At 40.6% G+C, this 26,410-nt stretch overlaps 1 protein-coding gene across 4 annotated transcripts in view; it reads left to right on the forward strand.

Annotated features, from left to right (window-relative positions):
- The window catches only part of PLD1 (phospholipase D1), a 213,242-nt gene that overhangs the window by 43,910 nt on the left and 142,922 nt on the right, over positions 1-26,410 (forward strand). The window lies entirely within an intron of this gene.

Here is a 26,410-nt window from a genome sequence, read left to right on the forward strand (position 1 = left end):
GCCTTTCCATACCCTACCTTCGGTTCTTGCCCTGCTCAAGAACCAGGTGCTTGTGTGCACATAGGTCTTACGGTTCTGTATCAGAAAATGTGGGAGATGGTGATGCCACCCACTCTGGAAATTCACTATTTTAGTAATGTCAGTAAGAGCTCACCTTCCCAGAGGGATTGCAGAAGCTGAGGACAGAGTATACTCCTGGAGCTGATCTGACCACAGAGCTTCCCAGTTACCTGTTTCTTTCTGAAGGACCCCATTTAATCTTGACCTGGCATTTTGGGGTAGAGAGGCAGTGATGGTAGTAATATTCATAGCAGAAGTGGCAGAATAGTGGTAATAATAATAATAATAATAATAATGAACACTCAACAGACATTTCCTAAGTGCAATCGCGTTCTAAGCCTTTTTTTTTTTTCTTTTTTTTCTTTTTGAGGCAGAGTCTCATTCTGTTACCCGGGCTGGAGTGCAGTGGCATGATCACTGCTCACAGCAACCTCAAACTCATGGTCTTAGTTAACCTCCCACCTTGGCTTCCCAAAATGCTGGGATTACAGGCATGAGCCACCATGCCTGGCCTCTTCTAAGTCTTTTACTTAATCCTCACAATACCGTAAATGGTCGATTTTCTCTATTCTCTCTGTTTTACAGTTGAGGAAGCTATCCAAGAAAGTTAGGTTGATCCAAGTCAGAGCAACTAGGAAGTAGCAGTGATCGTGTTGTGCGTTAGGGAGTGCTGTGGAGGGGAAAACGGAAAATATAATCCAGTATTACAAAACTATAAGAAAAAAATATAATCCAATACATTTTGGATTATACTGCATCCAATATAATCCAGTATTTATTATTGAGATATTGACATCTGTGCTACTCTTCCTTTCGAAGATGCTCTGTTGACCTACTGTCAATAAGCAAGGGAAGCCATTTGTGTCCTTTCACTACTTAGGTTGGGGTGAGCTTGTGCTCTGCCTTCTCACTCACTCTGCTCATGACCTGTAGCAAGAACCTGGAGGCCAATGGCAGGATATAGAGATTGCACATGGTCCGTAAATGAGACCAGTAGTGACCAGTCAACACGGAGACTAGCCCTCCGCACTGAATACTGTATTTTAATTACTTAAGCTACTTTTGGGATTTTAGAGACTTTTTAAGGCTAAAATAGTAAAACCATTAAAGCTAGGAACTTGGACTTTCTGATTGTTTAGCTTTAATTTGGCCTGTATGAGTGTCCTCTTTATTTCTGCCGACTATGACTTCCTGCTGGGAATCAAAGCTGTGGTTACTTTGTCAGTCTTGAAGGTTTTCTTAAGCTTAATGGATAACCAAGATTATGAGACATGTGTTTTTTTAAAAGACATAAATGTGCATTTGAAAATATTGAGCAAGCCGGGCGCGGTGGCTCAAGCCTGTAATCCCAACACTTTGGGAGGCCAAGGCGGGTGGATCACGAGGTGAAGAGATCGAGACCATCCTGGTCAACAAGGTGAAACCCCGTCTCTACTAAAAATACAAAAAAAAAAAAAAAAGTTAGTTGGGCATGGTGGTGCGTGCCTGTAATCCCAGCTACTCAGGAAGCTGAGACAGGAGAATTGCCTGAACCCAGGAGGCGGAGGTTGCGGTGAGCCGAGATTGCGCCATTGCACTCCAGCCTGGGTAACAAGAGCGAAACTCCGTCTCAAAAAAAAAAAAAAAAAAAAAAAAAAGAAAATATTGAGCAAACAATTTCTACCCAATTTGGCTAAAATTTAAACATGTGATGAATAAGTTTGGAACCTTTAGCAATATAGAACAATACAGCCCAGACAGATTAAGGAGCTAACTTAAAAGAAACCAAACCATAAAACTTCTGATCTTTGAATGGGTACGCACTTTCTCTTCCCAAAATCAACAGAGGAAATCACAAAAGGAAAAAGTCAATCGACTTAATTTTTTTAGGTAGGAGTGTAGAAGCTCTAAGTATAAAAATGTTAATTGAAGGATTATTACCATGAAAAGTTGCAAATAATAAAAACAGAGTAGCAGAAGAAAATTGCATGGTAGACCAATTTTCTTTATGGAAAATTGCAATAGGAGGAAATGGTGATGACAGATCTTTAAATTAAAATCCTGGATATTAAACTATCTATACATCACACATCTGAATGTGTTTAAATAGACCTCTCTCTCTGTGTGTGTTCTGCTTACAGAGACAACAGAAAGGGTGATTACCTTAAGTTCACAGGGATTTAGGGGTTAGTTTGAAGGTGGGATTTCTGATGATTTATATTTTCTTCTTACATACTTTTTTACATATTGGTATTTTTAAACATGATTATATTCATTAAAAAAAAGGGAAAAACTTCATGGAGAAAAGAATGAGAATATACCAACATTTAGTAGTGGAAATAGAGTAACATTACTCTTAATCTATTGAAGGTAATAGCTCTAAGACTGATTTTAATTTTCTCAAATTTTTACATATGTGAGGTTTTCTTAAATAAGAAATATTTTTATAATAAAAATTAAAATCAATTAGAAGTGACAGGTTAGAGTTGAGGTGAAATGTGACAGGTTAGAGTTGAGGCAAAATGAACTTTTATAAAGGACAGGATCATTTTACTTTGGAGAACAATTATGTTGCTGCCTTTATACATCCTGTTAGGAAACATACCTTTTTGACTTTTCTGTGTCAGGCTTATAATTTTAGTTAGGTTTCATAGTTAATTAAATCATAAAGTTGATAGTTTAGTTAATAAAGGATATGGAAGAAGTTCACTGAAATACTTGAAACATCAGTCCAGGAAAGATTATTTGAGGGATTTTCAGTATATCCGGATGTCCGGATAATAGTTCTTTGGTCTAAACGCAGTTGGTGATGTGATGAAAGGGACACATCAGCATACCAAGGCAGTCCTTAGTAGGGACGATTTCACTGGAATGCTGAAGACAGACGAAAACCTTAGAGCAGCTGACTTCATTCTTCCCCTTCCTCATTTGATAGATCAAGTCACTGAAGCCCAAAATCATTGTGTCCTCAAGACTACAAAGTTGTAGTAGATTTGAAAGGAGGCTTTTGGGGTCCTTTGACTCCCGCTTTGCTACTCTTTACAATATTCTGCTCATTTTCACACACTTTAGTAATGATGAATGAAACTATATTTCCATTTATCCTAGGTTGGTAAAAAGAAAAAGCTAACGCATTCAGTACTTACTTAATGATTGAGACAGAGGCGGTAGGCTGATGACTCACTCCTCCCGAGGAAGACCTACCAGCTTCACCAGCATGCTCGTTATTCTCACCATTGTCACTGGAGCATTTCGTTCTTAGGTACAAGCTTACTTTACACACATCTGGTTTCTGTGTTTGCTCTGGAAGACACGAGCCACATGGAGTGACTAGAGAACACTTGATACTGAGCCCCGGGAATCATTTTTTAACAGCTTTATTGATATTGTGTAATTTGCAGATCGTAAAGTTAAGCCCTTTAAACTATACAATTCATTGGTTTTTCAGATATCTACAGAGTTGTGTGACCAGAACTATAGTCCATTTTTTGAACATTTTCATCACTCCAAAAAGGAACTTTGTACCCATCCTCCCTGCCTCCCTCTTTTCCTCCCCTAGCTCCAGGCACCCATTATTCTACTTTCTTCCTTTCCTCTTCTCTTCTCCCCCTCCCCCTCCCCTCCCCCTCCCCCTCCCCCTCCCCTCCCCTCCCCCTCCCCCCCTCCCCCTCCCCCTCCCTCTCCCCTTCTCTTTCCCCATTTTGAACATTTCATATGAGTGGAATCATACACTATATGAGAATTCTGAACATTTTGATTTGATTTTCAAAGACCACGTAGGCAAACATGACCTGGTTACTCTGCAGGCCCCGTCTTCCCGGCAGTGTCCTGAGTATGAGATGAAAACCAACTGAACTCTGTCAGTGCCGTCAATTATTTTATTAGATTAAATGACTTGTTTTTGGCCTCTGGAGTGTCTAACTCTTTAACTTTTTAAAGTTAAATAAACGCACATCCTCATTAATGTGAGTCTGTTGTAGGCCGTGTTGCAAAATTTCTGGAGTGAGACCATTGCTTATTAGCTGTGACTTTGAGCAAATTACTTGACTTCTCTAAGACTCAACTTCCTTATCTATAAAATGCGGATAATAATATTACTTATCTTAGAGGGTTCTTGCAAGAATTAAATGAAATAATGTATAGAAAAAGCTTATCATAGCCGGGTGCGGTGGCTCAAGCCTGTAATCCCAGCACTTTGGGAGGCCAAGGCAGGTGGATCACGAGGTCAAGAGATTGAGACCATCCTGGTCAACATGGTGAAACCCCGTCTCTACTAAAAATACAAAAATTAGCTGGGCATGATGGCGCCTCCCTGTAATCCCAGCTACTCAGGAGGCTGAGGCAGGAGAATTGCCTGAACCCAGGAGGCGGAGGTTGTGGTGAGCCGAGATCGCGCCATTGCACTCCAGCCTGGGTAACTAGAGCGAAACTCCGTCTCAAAAAAAAAAAAAAAAAATAGCTTATCATAATGCTCGATAGATTATAAGTGTTAAATGAATATTAGCAATTATTATGTGTCATTGAAAATCAACTGTAGACCAGGTGCCGTGGCTCATGCCTGTAATCTCAGCATTTTGGGAGCCTAGGCAAGAGGATCACTTGCGCCCAGGAGTTTCAGTCCTCCCTGGGCGACATAGAGAAACTCCATCTTAAACATAAATAAAATTAGCTGGATGTGGCGGCATGTGACTTTCATCCCAGCTACTTGGGAGGCCGAGGTGGCAGGATTGCTTGAACCTAGGAGCTCAAGGCTACAGTGAGCTTTGATCACTCATTTTAGTAATGGGAAATGAAATTATATTTCCATTTTTCCTAGGTGCATAAAAACTAAAAGCTAATGCCATTCAGCATTTACCTAATGATGTTTGAGAAAGAGGTGTTAGGCTGATTACTGCTTCCTAGCAACTTCATCAGCATAGAGACAGAGTGAGACTCTATCTCAAAAAAAAAAAAAAAAAAAAAAAAAAGGAAAAAAGAAATAGAATAAGCTGTAGAAAGTTATTTTATTCTATTTTTTATGACTTTATGCTATACTAATTATTTGAATTGGCTTGCAAGAGTCTTCGCATAACATTAAACATATACACATTCATCCAAGAATAAAACATTAAAATTAGGGATCAGGAATAATTGTGTTAGTAGAAAGATAATATCAGAGGAAATAATAACAATAGTAATGAGAGCCAACATGTATACAGCAGGTTCTCTTTTCTTTTCTCTCCCTTCCCTCTTCCCTCCCTTCTCCTCTCTTCTGTTTTAGAGGCAGAGTCTTACTCTATTGCCCAGGCTGGAGTGCAGCAGAGTCATCAAACTTCACCACAGCCTTGACCTCCTGGGCTCAAACTATCCTCCTACCTCAGCCTCTCAAGTAGCTAGGACTACAGGTGTGAGCTACCATGCCTGATCTATAGCAATAATTATTCCTGATCCCTGATTTTAATGGTTTTTTTTTTTCATAAACCTTTCTTTCTTTCCTTGTGCGTTGAGGGAATAATGCCAAATCATAAATGAGCAGAGATAACCAATGAGAGTCCCAGGCGGGGGGAGAACCTTCGAAGGTTTCTAGCCTACGCTCACACTGGTGCATGAGACTTTGCCGTAGATGACAATTTGGTGTGGTATGGTGATGGAACTCAGAGTGTGAGAGTGGGTTCACCACCTCACAATAGGAATAGCTGTTATTTTTATGTATCTTAAGCATTGACTAGGAGCTAAGCTAGAATTAGAATCCGAAATGACTCCAAATCTATATAATCAGGATGTAAAATTGCTTACTTACCAGTTTTCCTGTTAAGAGTTCTATTTTACAGAATGTTCTTACACATGTTAAACTGAAATTTACACTCTTGTAGCCGCCCCTTCACCCTCCCGAGTCTTATAGTATCTTCTACTATAAGGCATTTGGAAAACCAAATGCCTAATCAGATAGTCCTTCAGATACCTGAAAACAATTATCATGGCCTCACTATTCATCTACCTCACTTTCTTGCTCAGACATCCGGAGATACATATACTGTTCCTTAGATGACACAGTCCAACCCACCATACCCCTCCCTCTTTCCTGGAGTGGGCTTTCCACTCACATGAACTCCGAAGTGGTTTTCAAGATTCCTGTCCGGGGAGCTTTACCAGCGGCAACCTCCCCAATGCCGCGATGTTGAGTAGCGCCTCCTCTGGGTTCCCACTACACTTCTGTTCACACACGTGAATTCACTGTGTCCTCCCTTGGCCTGCGAGCCCCTGAGGGAGAGCTCCGTTTATCTTTCCATTCTAAACCTGATCCTAGCCCCTGACACTTAGTAACTTTTGAATACAGTGGAAGAGAGCACTTGATCTTACTTCATGTGGACACCTAACTATATCTGGTTTTAGAGAGGTTGCAACTGTAAGAAATGTTTTTGGATACAAAATGTGTAGGCAACCCTTGATTAACTGAGGGCTGAAGAAGATAACCAAAAAGGCTGTGGCTTCTCCTAGACCAAAAGTAGCATCATCTAGGGAACAAGACTGTGAAGGCTTTTCACTTGGTTACTGCACCATTCATTTTCACTTAGGAAAAGTGTCCACTAACATCCTGATGTAAGTAAGGTGCTTGTCTGTTGGACAGGATTGATACCCACCACCTTTGCTCAGCGAAATGCAGATAACATTGCTATATCTAACATTGTGACATTTTACATATGGTTGAATGACAAAGTTCACGGTAAACTTGATACCGGTGTTCAAATGAATGCTGATAAGAAGATACAGTCCAAAGTTATGTTTCTGTTTTAATCAGAGACCTTTGCAGTTTTCATGGAGTATGTATAGAGATTGTTTCTTAATGTGTGGATAGAGGGTTAATTTAAGAAAAAGTGGCCAGGTGCGGTGGCTCACACCTGTAATCCCAGCACTTTGGGAGGCTGAGGCGGGCGGATCACCTGAGGTCGGGAGTTCCAGACTGGCCTGACCAACATGGAGAAACCCTGTCTCTACTAAAAATACAAAAAATTATCTGGGAATGGTGGTTGGTGCCTGTAATCCCAGCTACTTGGGAGGCTGAGACAGGAGAATCGCTTGAACCTGGGAGGTGAAGGTTGCAGTGAGCCAAGATCACGCCATTACACTCCAGCCTGGGCAACAAGAGCGAAACTCCATCTCAAAAAATAAAAAGAAAAAGAAAAAAGAAAAAGTGTGTTAACTGGGGAAAACAAAGGAACTGGCTTATATCTAAAGGAAAGAAAGTGAATCTTAGGGTTTGTTGTAATTGATAAAAACTAGTCCATATCTTAAATGGATTAATTATGGGTCCAGCTGGAACATTCTATACGGAATGAGCCCACGTGCTGGTTGTTTTGTCTGGGAGTCTCAGGACTTACCACGTGCCTACTCTGAGCACTAGACTTAATACTTTCCCACTCTGTAAATCCTAGGAAACACTGCTTCTTGACACCTGGGTTTGAATTTGCCAGGCTTCTCCATCCAACTTGAGTCTGCTTCCCTTGTGCATGGTTACAGCACTAGACACCCCAGCGAAACCATCTCTTCTTCTTGCTTTTTGCTGGTTTTGCCCTGATGGAGGTCTGGCCTAGGTGTGAAGGAGGAAGAGGCTGCTGTGGAATTCTGAAATTGAGGAAGATGCCGGGGTGTGTTTTCTGAGACCAAGAAGAAGGCTCCTCTGGAGAGCGCTGGCTCTGGGGAACTCGGGCTGATGGAGCATCTCCCTTTTTTGGGAAGCTCTGCATTTTCAAAGGCCTTTTAGCTGTTGGATGGCTTGATGTATTAGAAAGTTAGTAACTTGCCATGGTCTGTAGAAGGGGGATCCAGACCCTGATTTGCCTGACTATAAGTGTGTTCCTACCCCTTGCTCTGCTCCTTCCCAAGTATCCCTCCTGTGAAATTGGCTGATCCAAAATTCCCAGGGCTTTCTCACAAGAATAGCTGCTAGTCCAGGCAACTGCCAGCCTATACATGTATGTGTGTGTTTAAACTTAAATGAGGGTGTATACATTTATCTTATTCAATTTTGTTTAGCAAGGAACAACTTCGTGTATATCCCCTTTCCTATATTTTTACAGTGTGATTACCAGATCAAAAAGCATAAATGCTTCTCTTGCTCTTCAAACATCCTACTCCATGTTACCTGAGAATGGTGTCTCCATTAATAATGCCACCAGCAAGAGGTTGGTTTAGCACAATAGTGACTAGTTTTTAATACAATCCATTGCTGGTCTCATTTGGGCTGGGAACTTGGGTCTCTTGTGGAAAACTCATGCATTTGATTCTCTCCTGGAGTTCCTCAAGTCCCCGTTAAGCCCCCATCACTGAGGCTGACTCAGGCTGGTGAATTACCCAGCCAGTGCTCCCTTGGTAATGGACAACTGCCTCCGGGTTGCAGTGGCCTCTGGATTCTGCTTTGAGCCAGACACTTTGGGGCTGCACTGCCCCAGACTTTGCCCTGCTTGCCTCTCATCCTCTGCCTGTCAGCATGCTCACTTCTTTCCTTTTCTTTCATTGTAAAATCCTGAGTTATTTTAGGCAGTTTATAGAAAATCTCTGAAACTAGAGGATGTCTCATGACAGTCGCAGAGTAAGAGTGTTGAAAATTAAAAGCTATTCTTTTTATAGAACCACTGTGGTTGAAGAAGGGATGTCTTGCAAACTTTTTAATACCTGGATGATTAATTAGCAAGAAATCCATTCTAATTATTCTCGTTATCACTAGATGAAGGCAGGGAAGGTGACAGCAGAAAGTGTGAAGAATGTATAATTGAAGGCATTAAGGAAAAGAACCCACCTCGTAGATTTTAAATCACAAAAAGGATGAAGCTCAATAAAAGAATTTCTATCTGTATGCTCTGCCATTCTCTTAGTTCTAGGAAGTGTAGATTTGTAAATCATGTAATTTAAAAAATTAAATGTAATTTATTTTAAAAATGGGAATAAAGAAAAAAGTCAAATACACATCTTGGCTTCTACTGAAACCCCTTTCATTATTTGCATGACTTGTATAAGTGGAGTTATCAGGGTTCGAGAACTCTATTTAAATGGGTAAGAAATATTGAGCAAAATGGACTCCATCAGATGCTTCCTTAAATCCTAACTCACAGTTCAGCATCACTCAAATCTCTTGGGAGAGGACAGCTACTATCCTGCACCTCTCAGCCAAAAATGCAGGCCGCCTTCTGCCTGAATAAGGAATGCCACTTAAACAGAAAACCATAAACCTTACTGAAAAAACTCATTTAGATCCATTTTTAATTCATTTGTTAGCTTTAGTGTTTCACACGTACTAAACAAAATTGTGTTAATATTTAAAAGGAAAAAGTGACCTCGACAAGAAGCACCTTCTGGATTGTGATGGAAGGTGGTCCTATCATACACATGTTGAGTTTTGTCAATCCACAGGGCAGCTCTACTATGCTTGATGAGTGATTCAGTATTTGCCAAAGTCTCAATGTATTTTTATTGGCTACATGAGACATGCTTCTAAAGAGAGGTTTGGAAATTTCAGAGGAGAGTAGAACGCTAGATACGCTGCCTATAGGTTCAGTTATTGCTTCTGTCATTTTCTCTGGGGATCTTCATAGGTCCTTTATAAATATCATACGCCACCATGCAGGAGAAGGAAGGTCCTGCGGCAGCCATAGCCAGTTGGTTTTGTCCTCTCTGGACACAACGCTTCTGTGATATTTTCCTTCTTGGACATTCTTTCCTCCTGTCATGAAGGAAGTGTATTACTTCGGAGCTAGCCTAAATCGGTGTCTCGGAAGCTGATATGCACGTGACCCTCTCGGATGTCTTGTTAAAATGCAGATTCTGTTTCTGGAGTGTCACCAAGGTTCTGCATTGCCAGCAAGCTCCTGGGTGATGCCTACGTGGCTCGTCCAGGGACCACACTCTCAGTAGCAAGGATCTCTGGGTTTCTGTTGTCAACAGTCCCAGAGAGACAGATGGTGGGGAAAGGTGAGCAATAAAACAGACATTAAATGGAGGAGCAACGTTTGTTCATTGATTACTGTGATTACCTTGGCCAGTGTTCAGGTACGTTCAGAGAGGCAGCAGTGCACATTGATTAAGAACTTGGGCCGTGCCATGGTCTTTCTGCCATCCACCAGCTGAGGCATGTGAACATAAGACCGGTCTCTCTCAACTTCAGTTGCTGAAGTTGTGACACACAAATAATATAAAAATTTACTTTATAGCACTATCGTGATGATTAAGTAATATAATGCGTATGCTTAATGTGTGCTTGCTAGCTATTAGCTGTGAGTGTAATAATCCAAGAAGCATTTATTGAACATGCCTGGCATATTAAGGTAGGGATGGAAAGATTAAAAGCCAACTCTTTAATTTCAGAGGAGATTTAATTGGTTTATTTGGAAGTTCCAGAGTTGAGGTAAGATCTAAAACTTTTGGAGAGAGATCCAAGATGGCTGATCACTAGCAGCTCGGGATTGTAGCTCCCATTGAAAGCGCAAAGAAGGAGAGGACGCCACACCTTCACATGAATTCTTGTTGCTCACGCACCAGGAGATTCCCAGCGGAGGAGCCCCACGGGTCGCCAGCGCGACTCTTGTGACTGTGACCGGCGAGGCGGTTTTGCCGGCGCCTCGGAGCGTCGGTTCTCGGTGCAGAGTCGGAAAAGCACCATCAATCTTAACGCCGCTGATTTAGTCGGCGCAGTGGGTTGCTCGGATTTCGGCGCTGAGAATCAGTAAGTTGGACGTCCACTCAGAAACCCAATTACAAAGACAGTAATTATAAAGACCACAGATGGATAAATCTACAACGAAGGGAAGAAAACGGTCAAAAAAGGCTGAGAATACCCAAGATCAGAACGCCTCTTCCTCAGCAGGGGATCCCAGTTCCTCATCAGCAACAAAACAAGGCTTGATGGAGAACGAGTGTGTTCCAATTACAGAAGCAGGCTTCAAAACGTGGATAATAAGAAACTTCTGTGAATTAAAAGAACTTGTTATAACACAATCTAAAGAAACTAAGAACTTTGAAAAAAGGTTTGACGAAATGTCAACAAGAATACAAAATTTAGAGAGGAAAATAAGTGAATTGATGGAGCTGAAAAACACAATACGAGAACTACGTGAAGTATGCACAAGTTTTAACAGCCGAATTGATCAAGCAGAAGAAAGGATATCAGAGGTCGAAGATCAACTCAATGAAATAAAACAAGAAGACAAGACGAGAGAAAAGAGGATAAAAAGGAACGAGCAAAGTCTCCAAGAAATATGGGACTATGTGAAAAGACCTAATTTACGCTTGATAGGTGTACCTGAATGTGACGAAGAGAATGAATCCAAGCTGGAAAATACGCTTCAGGACATTATTCAGGAAAATTTTCCCAGCCTATTAAGGCAGGATAATATTCAACTCCAGGTAATACAGAGAACACCACAGAGATATTCCTCAAGAAGAGCAACTCCAAGGCACATAATCGTCAGATTCACCAGGGTTGAAATGAAGGAGAAAATACTAAGGGCAGCCAGAGAGAAAGGTCAGGTTACCCACAAAGGGAAGCCTATCAGACTTACAGCAGATCTCTCAGCAGAAACCCTACAAGCCAGAAGAGAGTGGGGGCCAATATTCAACATCCTTAAAGAAAAGAACTTTCAACCCAGAATTTCACATCCAGCCAAGCTAAGCTTCACATATGAAGGAAAAATAAAGTTTTTTGTGAATAAGCAAGCACTCAGAGATTTCATCACCACCAGGCCTGCTTTGCAAGAGCTTCTGAAAGAACCACTACACATATGAAAGGAACAAACAGTATCAGCCTTTCTAAAAAAATTATCAAAAAGAGCATCAATATAATGAAGAATTTACATCAACTAATGGACAAAATAGCCAGCTAATGACAGTATTAAACTCACATATATTATTATTAATTCTAAATTTAAATTGACTAAATCCCCCAATCCAAAGACAGGCAATTTGAATAAAAAACTAAAACCCATCAGTATGCTGCATCCAGATCCATCTCACATTCAAGGATACACAAAGACTCTAAACAAGGGATGGAGAAAGATTTACCAACCAAACAGAGAGCTAAAATAAATAAATAAAAAGCAGAAGTTACAATTAAGCAACAAAGATCAAAAGAAGCAAAGAAGGACATTATATAATGATAAAAGGATCAATGCAACAACAAGAAGAGCTAAAGATCCTAAATATATACGCACCTAATACAGGAATACCTAGACATACAGGACTTATAAAGAGACTTAGACTCCCACATAATAATAGTGGGAGACTTCAACATTAATATTAGACAGATCAATGAGACAGAAAATTAGCAACGATATTCAGGTCTTGAACTCAGATCTGGAACAAGTAAATGTAATTAACATTTATAGAACTCTCCACTTTAAATATACAAAATATACACTCTTATCAGTACCACATCATATCAATTTAGAAGTTTAAATGAAATCTTGGTTGGCTCCTTGTTTGTTATTCTCTTCCCTCATTTTCTTTCATGTCTCCATTATTAAGGACAATTATAGGCATACCCATGTTTGGACTGCATTCTAGCCTGGGCAATAAAGCAATACCCCCATCCTCCTCTCTCCCTCTTCCTCTTTCTCTTTCTTCCTAAAAAAAAAAAAAAAAAAAAAAAGATCTAAAACTTTTGACTCCAGGGCCAGTGCCCTCTCTGTCTGCATGCTCATTGGCTATTTCTTATATTGGGTAGATAAACAAAAACAAAGCTGGTTTCGGACCAGCTTTAATGAGGTAAAACCCATGTGCTGAATCATAGTGAATTGAACGCGTGCTGACTTTTAAGGTCGGGTGATTTACACTTGGTGCCTGTGTTTGAGTGAGGTATTTCTGAGGATGGGAGTTAAAGGGCAGGTTTTTGTTTTGTTTTGTTTTTTTTTATCAGCTGATTTCTTGGACAACTAGAACTGAATGATATCAAAGGCAGGTATAATCAATTTTCATTCTGGTGGATCAAATTCTGAGCATATACTTGCCTTCCACATTTGACATCTATCTTTTAAAGTGATTTCAAAAGGACCCTGTTTTTATGTGACCTAAGTTGTTTTTCTAATAGAGACTAAAAAATGTGCCCCCTGCGTCTTTTCCAACAATTGCCTGTCATAAGTGCATGTGTGCCTTTGAGGAGCTGGGTATTCCTGCTTTGTGCCCATGTTTTGTAGATTTCTGTGGAACCCTGCCTTAAAAAGGAAATGACCACTGACCCAGAATTTCTCTTTTATCTAATTGTTTTTTCTAGTTACTGAGCCTTGCACTTTTTTCTGAACTTATAATAGTTTTCTTTGTGATACGTACTTTTGTAGTTTTTTAAAGACAGTAATTCCCAGTATGATTTTTGTGTTTGTGAAAATATAATTATCTCACAGAGCAGAGTCTTCAGAAGGTAACAGTGGAATTAAAGTAATATTCAATATAGATGTTGATAGATTGCTTTCTTTAAGTTGTTTTGACAACGTCTTTTCCCTTTTTATTTTAGATAAAAGCAATTTGTCTATTTTTGTTATAAGAAATGTAAAAATGATTTTTGCCCCGGGTTTTTCTGCTGTGGGATCAAGGAAAATTACCTCCTCTTTCTTTGGATACTGATTGATTTTTACAGCTCTGCTTATTATTCCTATGCCATTGCTGATTTAAAAAAAAATCTTTATTGGGATATAATTTATAAACCATGAAATTCGCCCATTTAAACTGAACAATTCAAGGTGTTTAGTGTATTGACGGAATTGTCTGTGCAGATTTTTGCTAGCACATTTTTTCTTTCTTTTTCTACTGTGTATGCCTAAGGTTCTCTGTATTAACATTTCTTTAATGAATTTTGCCACTATTTATAGTTTTGGGCAGATGTAAGTACCGTAACAATGACTTTTTTAAAGCTGCTAACTTAAAGCACACCCTGATTGCATCATATGTTGTTGTTCACTTTACATTATTGCCATTTTAATGGTGAATCAATAATCTATCAACTTTGCCCATGTGTTCTTAAGCCTGGCATGTTCTTCATTACCCCTTCCATCAACCTTACTGTTGACACACATCCAGCTTACCTTGTTCACCTTAAATATTGCACTGTTTCTTAAATGTGACAGACAGAATTCTGGTGGTCCCATTAAGGGACTTTACACAGCTGAAACTCATCTGGAAATCATTGTTCACTGTAGCAACTTTATAAAGGGAGCTGGTTTTCTGTTTAGCAGAGTATCTTTTCATATTTGTGAAAGGATACCATATTTTAGCTGGGTAATTAAAAAATAACCAAATAAAAGTGATGTTACTTATCGTACAAGGTCATATTTGGGGTAGCCCAAACTTATTTTTACTAAAGACTTATAAGCTCTAGGACCACAGCATCAAAACCACTCTAGGGGAAAGGGGCTGTTGAGATAAAGTCTAAATGCCTTAATATTACCTCCCTTGTACTGTATGTCCAGGTACACTGCACCTTTTTCATTTCTTCAAACCTGTCGTGGTTATGGAGATAAAACATGGTGGTCAGATGGGAGAGGTATTTAGAATTTGGCCGGTTTTATTAACTGATTGCATAGAGAGATTTGAGAAAGATAATTGCTAAGGATGAGTTCCAGGATTCTGGTTTATGAAGCTGGGTAGACGATGTTCCCAATTCTTTTTAGGAAGAAAACATAGGAAAAGGGGATGTTTTGTGGTTAAAAGATGTTGGATTCTGTTTTGAGCTTATTGAGATGCTCTATGGGATTACACAGTGGGGAAGTTCCTAGGCAGCTAGATAGATAGGTCTGAAGATCAGGACAAGGAACACAGTGGGAAATGGTTACTGAGGGCCCAGTAGACGCTAGTGACAGAGAGATGGCCTCTCTTTTCAGGGAGCCCCCAGTCTTCTAGGGGTGACAGAGCCAAGGGGAGAGGAATGTACTCAATGGTCGTATCCTTGAGGAAAGGAAACATCAGCACGTATTTTAACCATTAGAGTGGATGAGATCACCCTGAGAGGTGTGTAGAGTGAGAAAGAATAATCCCAGGACCCTGAACAATATTAGCATGTAAGTTTTGAGCACAAGAAAAACAGCATCAAAGAAGACTCCCTCTCAGTTGCCAGAGAGGGAGGAGGAAAACTAGAGGAGCGTGAGAACATGGAAGCTGAGGAGACCCTCCAGAAGAACGCCAAGGGTTGTGCAAGAGAAAGATTAAGTGAGATGAGAATGAGGAAGTGTCCTTCAGGTTCTGAAATATGCAGGTGGTTATGAACTTTGGAGACAACTGTTTGGTGCAGTGTGGGAATGGAGGCCAGTGGCAGCAAGTTAAAGAGGGAGGAAAGATGAACGACGAGGAGCAAGTAGACAACTTCCTTAGGAAGCTGACTTTGAAAAGGGGGTGAGAAACAGGTGGAAAGCCTCATAAACGTCAGTCTGGGTAGCTGAGTGCTTTTTCTCCAGCCTTGAGGTAAGTGCTAAGGAGGCAGATAATTGATGTGGCCCAGGACTGAATTTTTCTAGATGACTGCAAAAGAACGACACACCAGCAGAGAATTTGGGACAAGGAAAGAGTTAGAGATGGGCTACATGCTCTCAGCTGGATGAGCAGGGGTGTGAGATCTAGAAGGAGCTGGTGGCGAGTTAACACCTTGTCAGAGAGACAGTAGTAGCTGAGTCTCAAGGGTGACCTTGGATCAGAGTCACCCGCACAGCTGTCCCACCAGATAGGATGGGGATTTTTTAAATAATGAGTGAGTCACAAGGCAAATTTCTGGTCATAAGCCCTACCTTTGAGTTGTTTGGCCAGCTTGAAAGAAGGATATAATATCACTAATATTTATGTTCATCCATCACACTGGAGGAAAATGGAAGTGTTATCGCTATTGTTCTGGTTGTATTATTTCCTTTTCTAGCTTTACTTTTTTTTTGTTAAAATTAACCAAAATTGATTTATCTTCAATTCTAATAAGGAGTTTGGTTAGACACAAGGTGCGAAGACTGGTTTCCAGACATTAGATTTTGGTGAGGAGAGTTTATGGAGATGGTACACATCTGAATATGAAAGCAGTAACTTATAGGAAATGGAAAAAGCAGGGAGGATGAAGTTGAGGGGTCAGGACTGAGTCTCAGACCAACAGTTTCACAGTATGACCTTAATCATTTTGAGTTATTGGTTCTTCAATGAAAAGAAGTTTAAAAATAATAGTTTCCCCTCTAGTATTATTGGGAAAATTAAGATGTATGTGTATGGAATGCTTTGTAATCCAGAAAGTGTTATGCACATGTTCTCTATGCTGGCCAAACTGTGAGCAGTTCTAAGTCTTGTTCATATTCATTCATTCCCATTTGATTCATTCAGAAGCAGTGACAGAGAAACCAATAGACACCAGTGACTCAGGATTTAGAGACAGCCTCTCCCTTCAGAAAACTCAGTGTTCCAGAAGAGTCAGAGGCCAAGTGGAAAGGAAGGTACTCAATGGACTCACTTTGATCCATAGAAACACTGAGAGCAAAGGCACCTAAACCAGACTGGGCTATCAGGGGAGGCTTGCTGGAGGAGTTGTCACCTGATACGAGTCCCAAGGGATGATAGGAATCAATCAGGCAAAGAAGGGGTTGGAGGGAGGCAAAGCTGCAGAGGGAGCAGCATATTGCAAGGCTGAGGCTGCAGAGTGTGGGGCACGTTTGGTTCCATCCAGCTGAGCAGGGAAACCTAATACAAAAAACCACGACTGTGAGTCACAGCAAGAGAGAAGCGACAGAAGGGAACATATGTAATTGAGATACCTGAGAATGTTTTAAGTGGTAATAGGGGAAAGCCACAGGATCAGGAGCAGTTGATAAGGGAGTTTGTTGGTGAAGTAATGAGAGAAGGCTGGAAACAAGCCAAGGTGGGAAACGGGAGAGGCAGAGGAAGGGCTGTCTTCCAGTGTTTTGGTGGGAAAGGAGTCAAAATCACAAATAAGGCGAGGGACATTGAGAGATTCTGTCCTTAAAGCCTCCCTTGTTATGTAAAGTGAAATGCATGAGGTTATTTTATATTTCAGTGCCTAGCATGGTGCTCAGCACATAGTAGGTGTTCAATAAATACCCATTGAGTAAACTACTGTCATCCTGAGAAGCTGCTTAAGAAGCCCTGCAAAGCAGCCGGACTGGAAAGCAAGGTGACTTATCCAACTGGCTGGTGCACACTGACTCCTTTTCCAGTTCATCAAGGTTTGGCAGCCTGCTTTTTAACTTGCCATTTTTCGTTAGTATTGATGCAACCTGTTTGCTTCTGACCTTGGGAATGTTGCAGGAGTCAGGTGTCCCGAGAATATCTCTGTTCCTTAGCACTGTGCATAGGAGCAGTGGTTTCTTGAACAAAGATCAAGCTAGTTCTTTCCCAGGGAGGCTGGCAGCCCGTCCACACCCACTGAGCAGAATCTGGCTGCAGCTCAGACAAAAGCAGTTTATCCTGTCTGTCTGGTTGTCTTTCTTACACATTTCGGACATGGTTCAAGGCTGCTTTATAAGGCAAGAATCTGCCCCTGAAACAGACATGTATGGGCAAGCAGGATGCAAAAGACATGTGAGTTCTCGTCCCACCAATCCTTTGTATGATTCTGAGCCTTCGTCTTCTCAGTGTATTGAAGAGGTTGGACCAAATGAATGCCTAGATCATCATGTGTGCCAGGTATTACAGACCAAGTTTTGTGTCATCCATTGGTTTCTTCAGTCTAAAAATTGTATCCTCAGTTCTTATTCAGCGTCTCCCACCAAATATGTGCACCATACAGGTTTTGAATTGAATTGAATTGCATTAATTTCTGTTCTTTCTAAGACACATACACACACATAGTAAAATACTGCCCACTGGTTATGTAATTCACTTCCCTCATTTAATTCATTTCTTCTCAACAAATACTAAAGAGCTGAGAGAGATCAGATTTGGCTTCTTTCAGAGATGGCCAGATCTTAAAGCCTCTGAAGTATGGGGTAAGAAGAACTAGGAGGTGTATGCAGGCTCAGAGAAAGTAGGCTGTGATCACAGATTAATGTTTGCCATGGAGATGTAACTGGAAAGTCTGGGCACAAGTTTCATTTATTATCATTCTGCATTCTCAAGGAGCTTACAGCTCAGCAAGAGGGAAAGAGCTGCAAATAGATAACTTTGGTTTAGCCAAAGGGAAAAAAAAAAGCCAGATTTGTATGACAGAGACCACAGAAATAAAAATGCACTGAGTCCCTTTTGTAATCCTTGCTCACTGCATTCTTTTCCCTCCTCTCGCTAAAGGTTACCACGCTTCTAAAGTTATTGTGCATCATTTCCTCAGTTAGTTTTTATGTCATACATCTATACATATTTATCCATAGACTACATACAGGATTGTTCTGTTTTGAAATCCTAAACAAAAACTGTAAGCTGGCTTTTCCCCATCAAACTTTGATTTGACATTTATTCATGCTGATATATGTAGTTCTAATGCACTTACTTTCTCTTCTGTATAGCATTTCATTTAAAACATTCATTTACCTATTCTCTGATAGGTGGATATTTTCCATTGCCTAATTTTCTTTATTGTGAATAATGCTTTAGTGCCCATTTGAATATATGTCTTCTTATACCATGGGGGTATTATTTTAATGGACATACTTATGGGAAGAATTTCTGGGTAGCAGGTTCTATCATCTTCAAGTTTACTAGATATTGTGATATAGATAATCGTGAAATTACTTTCTAAAAGGTTACTTTAATTCACACCCCTACCAGCAGTGCATGAACGTTCCCTTTCCTTACGAACACATTGTAATTTTAGACTTGCAAAAATTTTTACCAATCCAATGAATGTAAAATGGAATCTGGTTGTTTCAATATCACTTCCCTGATTACTGGACAGGTTGAGCATGTTTAAAGTTTTATTGACAATTTACAATCGATCTGTGGGCTGCCTGTATATGCTCCTGGCCCTCGTTCTTTCTATTTTTTATATTTCTCTTATGTATTTACATGAGTTCTTTAAACATACTACTTATGTCTTCTCCCAATCTGGACTTCTTAAAAGATTGTTTTGTGTGTTTAATTTTCCCATTTGTTCAATGGACGTTTTAAACTTTCGAGTAGTTGAATTTATAAGTTTTTCCTTTATGGCTTGTGCTTTTTATTCCTTCCCGACTCTAAGGTCTTTAGAACATTCTTCTGTATTTTATTTCAAATGTTGAAATTTTTGTAGTTCATGTTTAGGTCTTTAATCCTAAAAATATTTGTTGTTCACATTTGGGACTATAATATGGAAACTATTTGTATTCACGGTTTGAGGTAGAGAACTAATTTTATTTTATATTTCCCTGAATTGCCAATAGTCTCAGCATCATTTATTAAAGGCCTCATTTTTCTCTATTATTTTTTCCATTCTGCTTTTGTCATATGCCAAGAACTAATATTTGAATAGGTTTTGGGGGTCCTTACTCAGTTCAGTTAATCTATTTCTGTGCTAATAATGTATAATTTTATTTTTTCAGGTTTGTAATAATTACTGATCTATCTGATAGGGCAAGTCTTATCTACTTATTGGTTCTATGAGAGATTCTTGAGATTTTGAATTAGTAGATTTCCTTTGAGGAAAAACAACCTTTATTTACTCGTTCAAATCCCTTGAGGAAAAACAGCCTGTATTTACTCATTCAGTACCACATTTACTGAGCTTTAGGATGTTATTTCAGTCTTATGGCCTCCATTCATTTCTAATGAGAAGTTCATAGTCATTAGTCTGGTTCTCCTGAACACAAGTTGTTTTTCTCTGGCTGCTTTCAAAATTTTCTTTTTTCTTTACATGACAATAGCTTGACTTTAATGTACCTAGGTGTAATTATCTTTGTATTTAATCCTTGCTTGGGAGTCACTGAACTGCTTCAACCTGCAAATTTATTTCTTTCACCAAATTTAATGATTTTAAAAATCATGACTTCTTCATACATTTCTTTTTCTACCCCATTTTCTCTCTATCCTTCTGGGATTCAAATTACATGCTTGTTAGATTTTTAAAATATTATCACACACAATACTGAGGCTCTGTTCATTTTTAAAAAACCTTTTCTCCCCTCTGTCTGTCCTCGAGACTGGATAACTTCTGTTGTTCTGTCTTCAGATTCACTGACCCTTTCTTCTGTCATTGCTATTCTGCTGTTAAGCCCATCTTGTGAAGTTTTTCTTTTCTCTGGTGAGATTTTTCTACTTATTCCTTCACCAAAACCATATTTTGCTTTACATCTTTTTTGTTATAATAGTTGCCTTAAATAATCCTTCTCAGCTTATTTCAACCTGTCAGGATTGGTGTCCATGGAGAGCCTCTGCTCTTCACAGTGAGTCACATCTTTCTGTTTCTTCTATGTGTAATAGTTTGAGGCAACATCGTGACTGACATGTTGTAGAGACTCTGGATTATACCTCTTTCCAGAGCTGGGAGTTTTAGTTTAGTTTAGTTTTACAACCATTTAACTTGCCTTGACTAAAACTCCAGACCCCATCTGTACTGTGGTGGGCAGCAGCAGAAATATCTGTTAAAGTCAATATAGTACTACTAGCTAAGTTGCTTCAGAATGTAACCCATGCCTACATAGTTCAAGCGTCAGCCTATGCAAAATCTGGGGTTCTCTCCCCCTCTCTGGCTCTCTCTTTTCTAGGATTTCTGGTCTCACTTTTCAGCTGCTGTGATTGCTGTGAAGTCTGTTCTTTGGTTCTTCAAGCCAGAAATCTATGGACTTTCTATCCCAGTTTTAGTCACTCAAATTGATGTGATCTGGGACCAGCCCTTAGACAAAAACAATGCTGTTTCTTTTTTCCAAAGGTAGATTTTCTTCCAGTTTCTTCTAGATTTTGGTTGTTCTTCAATCAGTATTTTAAAAAATATTTTGTCCAAAATGTGTAGTTGTTATCTGTCGGATGGAGTGCAATGGTGCGATCTCGGCTCACCGCAACCTCCGCCTCCTGGGTTCAGGCAATTCTCCTGCCTCAGCCTCCTGAGTAGCTGGGATTACAGGCACGCACCGCCACGCCCAGCTAATTTTTTGTATTTTTAGTAGAGACGGGGTTTCACCATGTTGACCAGGACGGTCTCGATCTTTTGACTTCGTGATCCACCCGCCTCGGCCTCCCAAAGTGCTGGGATTACAGGCTTGAGCCACCGCACCCGGCTGATCTTGGATAATTTTTAAATAGTTTTTCATTTTGTAGTCACCACAGTTCCATGTGTTTTCTTCCCAGGGATGCTGAATATGGTGACTTAATCCCTTTTAAATAGATTGCTTAGCTCTTTGAAGCTCTGGGTTTTTTGTAAGACTGTCACTTCCAGGCCACTGCCTCCCATGTTTCTGGGATCTTATCTCCTACAATTTATGTGGGGGAAGAGAACTGTAATCTCAGATGCTTACCTAAGATCCATAACTGGCTGGGCCCTACAGCTTCAGTTCCAGTGTGCCCATCAGACCTTAGTTTCTTCATTCTTAGATACTGTAGGTTCTTTCTTCATTATTGTGTGTGTGTGTGTGTGTGTGTGGTTTTTTTTTTTTTTGAGACAGTTTCGCTCTTGTTACCGAGGCTGGAGTGCAATGGCGTGATCTCGGCTCACCGCAACCTCTGCCTCCTGGGCTCAGGCAATTCTCCTGCCTCAGCCTCCTGAGTAGCTGGGATTACAGGCACGCACCACCATGCCCAGCTAATGTTTTGTATTTTTAGTAGAGACGGGGTTTCACCGTGTTGACCAGGATGGTCTCGATCTCTTGACCTCGTGATCCACCTGCCTCGGCCCATTATTGTTTTTGTTGCTGCTGCCACTGCTGTTAACCTTGAATAAATCTTTCCTTAAAACAATTACAATGTACTTAGCAAATCTGTGTTTTCAGTAGAAAGGGGGCTTATGTATTAGCTTGATCCGTTTAGTTTCCAGAAGTTTGTAGCAGTGTTTTCTGTAGTGGACAACATCAGACGATTCCCAGATCCAGTTCTTACTGCTAGTTCCTATGCTTGGTGGGGAAATGATTCAGGTAGGAATCGATGGACTTTGGGCAGAGATCTTATTGATAGCTCTTAGAATAACTAGGGCCATAGGAGCAGCTAACATTATTTTAGCATCTGGTATAGCCCAAGTTCTAAGCCATGCAGTATTACTTCAATTTTACACATTAGAAAATGGAGACACAGAAAGACTTAAATAATTTGTTTCGCCCTAAGGAGAGTCATGCTGCAAGCTACTTGACTCAAAATCACGTATGTACCATGGTACTGTACTGCCTCAACAAACATGTTTAGTAATTTTATAGAGGGCAAAAAAATTGAAATTGTGGTACATCTACTAGCAGTCGTGACAGAACTCCAAAGCTAATCAGCACTGGAGAATGTGTGGAGGAAATTACGATGTGTGTTTGCCAGGTCCGTGTTTCTCATAGGTGAAATTCATGAGATATCATTGAAAACACTCTCTACTGCCGAAACTCACACTAAGAGGTTGTTTGCCTGTTGCTTTGAAGAGAAGTGAAAGAAAGGAATGCATGAATAATCTATTCTTGGCCATAAAGAAACTGAGTATTCATTTAACATCCAAGGATGTTAATTTTAGAAGTCTGACCACAGTTTTTAGCAATATTAATTATCTTTCCTTGATAAAGAAGGATTTTCCCTTTGGGATCTTTATTGATTTACCTCAATCCAGGAAATGTACAAAGTCTCTGACTTACGCCTAATAAACTTATTCACAGGCTTTGAAGTCGGGAATCAGCCTCCCATGTTTTTTCTTCAAATACAAATCTTTATAATGTGTCTTGTCATTTACAGGGGCAGGAATAAATCTTCTTAGATGTTGGCTCAGAATCCTCATGTAAATGCCGTTGGCATTTGGGCTAGGTTTTTATCTTCTAGGTGGGGTCACTTAGAATATGCTGTTTTTTTCTGATATTCAGCGACGTCGAGAGAGGAGTTTTGAAAATTATAATGTATCTGTTGTGAAGTCCTAAACACAGACAACTTCATATTCATGTAAAATAGATATTTTAATTTTCAGCTTTTAGGTGAGGAAGCTGAGCACTAACTAAGGTGACTTTGCCCAAGTTAGTCAAGGCAGAAATAATAGCGAACTAGATCAGACGTTTGTGTGACCTTTAGCAAGTCGCTTGCCTGCCTGTGCCTTCAGTTTCCTTGCCAATGAAAAGGGGCTAAGAAGCAGCCTACTTCACAGGTCTGTTGGAAGGACAGATTGAGTTAATGCATGCAAATCACCTGGATCACTGCCTGGCACATAGTCAACGTTATGCGAGTTTGCTTTTTAAAGATTACTGTTAACTTCAGCACACTTGGATTTCTGCAGGAGGCAGGATGGTTCAGAAAAAAGAAAAATGAACAAACAAACAAAACGTGGGCTTTGGAATCCTGGTTCTAACATTATCCTAGCTCGAGTTTTCTGTATAGAGCCTCTGAGGTTGCACAGTAGGGTTGAATGGGAGTAGTTAGAATTCTAGAGGAGAGAAAAAAACGAAAGAGAGAGGAAGAGAAGAGAGGCAGGGAAGAATGCAAAGCAGTCATTTCGTGGCTGGCCATAGCTTCCCACGAAAAGCAGTCAGTGCTTCCATCACATAGAGCATCTTCCAGGTTGACTGTTTTGTACCAGTGTTTTCAGCACAGTTGAGGCCAGGAGAGGGGAGAGGCATGCCCTTTTATCACAGGCTGTGTGACTTGGTTCTCTGTCCTCTTACTCCCCCCACCCCCCACAACTCCCGAGGAAGCAAGAGTGCATGTCCCTGGTGGGGCACTTGAACTGAATCCAAAAACATCTGGATGGGCCAGGGCCTCTGAGGGTCCAGTCAGAGCTCAGTGGAGCCCGGGTGCTGTGCTGCAAGCCGCAGAGGCTGTGCCAAAGCCCTGGCCTCGCCCAGAAGGAGGCTGAGATGGTCGGTGGCATTAGAAGGAGTGGGAGCAGTCGTGACTGGGGATCTTTACGGAGCAGAGGCCGGGGAGGCAGATGGGACCCAGTCCATCTGGAGGCCTCCATACTGGAACCAGTTCCACCACTCACAACTGTGCAGCCTCAGTAAGCTCCTGTGGCCCCAGAGAGATTGTTTTGAGGACTGGAAGTAATACATGTAATGCGCCTTTCAGTACAGGTACTCAAGAAATGACAGATCATATCTTCCTAATCATCAACATTTGAAATAGATGTCAATTTCCTTGAGCATTTGTATTTCACTCTGGAAGCAAAGTTTGAATTCAGAGATATGACTGAAATGACCTAGAAGCTGATACCATTGCACAGAGAAAAATATTTAACTCTAGGACATATTAAAGGAAATTACTCAGAAAGCTCGTGCCAGGGAACAAATGACGTGGCTGTTTTTAAAAGGCCATCCAAGGAGGTCAAAGGATTTAGGAAAAATTATGAGAAGCAGGAAATGACTTTCATGCCCCAAAAGACGTGAGTTGTATCCTAATTCAGTATTGGACAGTGTAACAGCTGTCTGGAAGGTTGTCCCTTCTGGAAACCATGATGTCTTGCAGGATTTCTTTGTGACTTCATGGCATAAAACTGCCTTGCTTTCCTTGGGCTATTATTAAAAATGACTGGGAGATATCATTATCAGAATTATTCTAATAACGTACTAGTTCAGATTAGCTGAAGGCAGAAATTATAGAAATTTTAAGAACTGTGTAACCATTTTGCTTTATGTCATTATAGATGTGTTTTTGTTTGTTTGTTTTTAGCTAGGGGAAAAGAAAAGAGAAGATGAGTTCAACTCCTATTCTGTGGACACAGTAAGTCCAGAGTGTTTAGCACTGGTCTGGACATCTCAGGGAGAAAAGCAGCATCGTGTTAAGCCAAGCGAAGGGTTTGATATAAAACCAGGAGAGAAAGATAAGTAAGTGGAAGATTGCTGGGCTTGGGCTTCCTGAGATCAGACTAGACGTGGAGCTCAGTGGAAGCGCTGTGTTTGAGAATCAGACTTCTGACTCTTAGAACCATAGACATGATAGCAAGCTGGACTCACCGGTTATGGACAGGAGAGGAGGCTGGGTGATTCCACATTTTGACATCTCCTTTTCCTGGCACGGGGGCAGGTGGAAGGCAGAGGAGGAGTAAGCGCGTGGCTTGCGGGTCAGCCAGAGCCGGGCTGAGAGCTGGCTTACTGACTTTCTGACGCTTCACCCGGAATGATGATAGTACTCCTCATGAAGTTACTGTGAGGATCATTTGAGATAATGCATGAAAAGCCCTCAGCAAAACCCTGGCACACAGGAAGCTTCACGAGCAGTTTGCTGTGTTAGCTCTGATTACTTTGGCAGACAATCTGTTTCTTACATGTTATACGCCTCTCAGGAGCTTTTCAACCAGAAGGCTTCTACATCTGAGTCTGTCTGCGGTATGCAAAGGCAGTAATCTCTGTGTCATTCCCTGAATAACTGGGAACTGACAGCCTTCTCTTATGGACAGCTCAATGATTATGTCACTTAACAAACACGTGTTGAGCAGGTGCTCAGCTGGGTGTCTGCTGTGAACGCTCATGACTCTAACCCTCCTCCCCCAGGAGTGTCGAAGACAGGTGTGTCACTGTATCAGCTCATGATTGCAGCTCAATGGATATGCTTCTTTACCTAAAGGTCTTGAGGGTAAAAACACGAACCTGTGGAAATACGTGCAAAATGCTGTGTGTAAGCCCATGCACATTTTTTTTTTTCTTCTGGGGTTGTGGGTTCATAAATTTCATCAAAGTCACAAAGGGTGTTGGACTTCTAAGGGAGCAGGAGCCACTGTAGTGAGAAAAGCGGAGAAGTTAGAGAGTGCTATGAGATGCCAAGGAAGGATTGCATGACCAGCCAGGGAGACATGCAAGAAAAAGGAAGGGCATTAGCTGCCTCTGACTGGCTAATGCCTTCCATGATTGTTTTTGCAGAGGAAGGCTTACTGGTTTCTCTCTCTCTCTTTTTTTTTTTATAAAAGAGATCTACATATAATTATATATAATGTATATATATAATATATTTATATCTCTTTATAAAAAAGATATATATATATAACATATATTTATATGTTTAAATATATATGCACTTTATTGTACTTTAGGTTCTGGGGTACATGTGCAGAACATGCAGGATTGTTGCATAGGTACATACATGGCAGTGTGGTTTGCTGCCTCCACCCCCTATCCCTATATCTGGCATTTCTCCCCATGTTATCCCTCTCCTACCTCCCTACCCCCCACTGTCCCTCCCCCGTTCCCCCCAACAGACCCCAGTGTGTGATGCTCCCTTTCCTGTGTCCATGTGTTCTCATTGTTCAACACCCCGCATGCGTGAGAACATGCAGTGTCTGATTTTCTGTTCTTATGTCAGTTTGCTGAGAATGATGGTTTCCAGATTCATTCATGTCCCTACAAAGAACACAAACTCATCATTTTTTATGGCT

Source organism: Saimiri boliviensis, chromosome 9 (genome assembly GCF_048565385.1).
Source record: "Saimiri boliviensis isolate mSaiBol1 chromosome 9, mSaiBol1.pri, whole genome shotgun sequence".
Lineage (NCBI taxonomy): Eukaryota > Metazoa > Chordata > Mammalia > Primates > Cebidae > Saimiri > Saimiri boliviensis.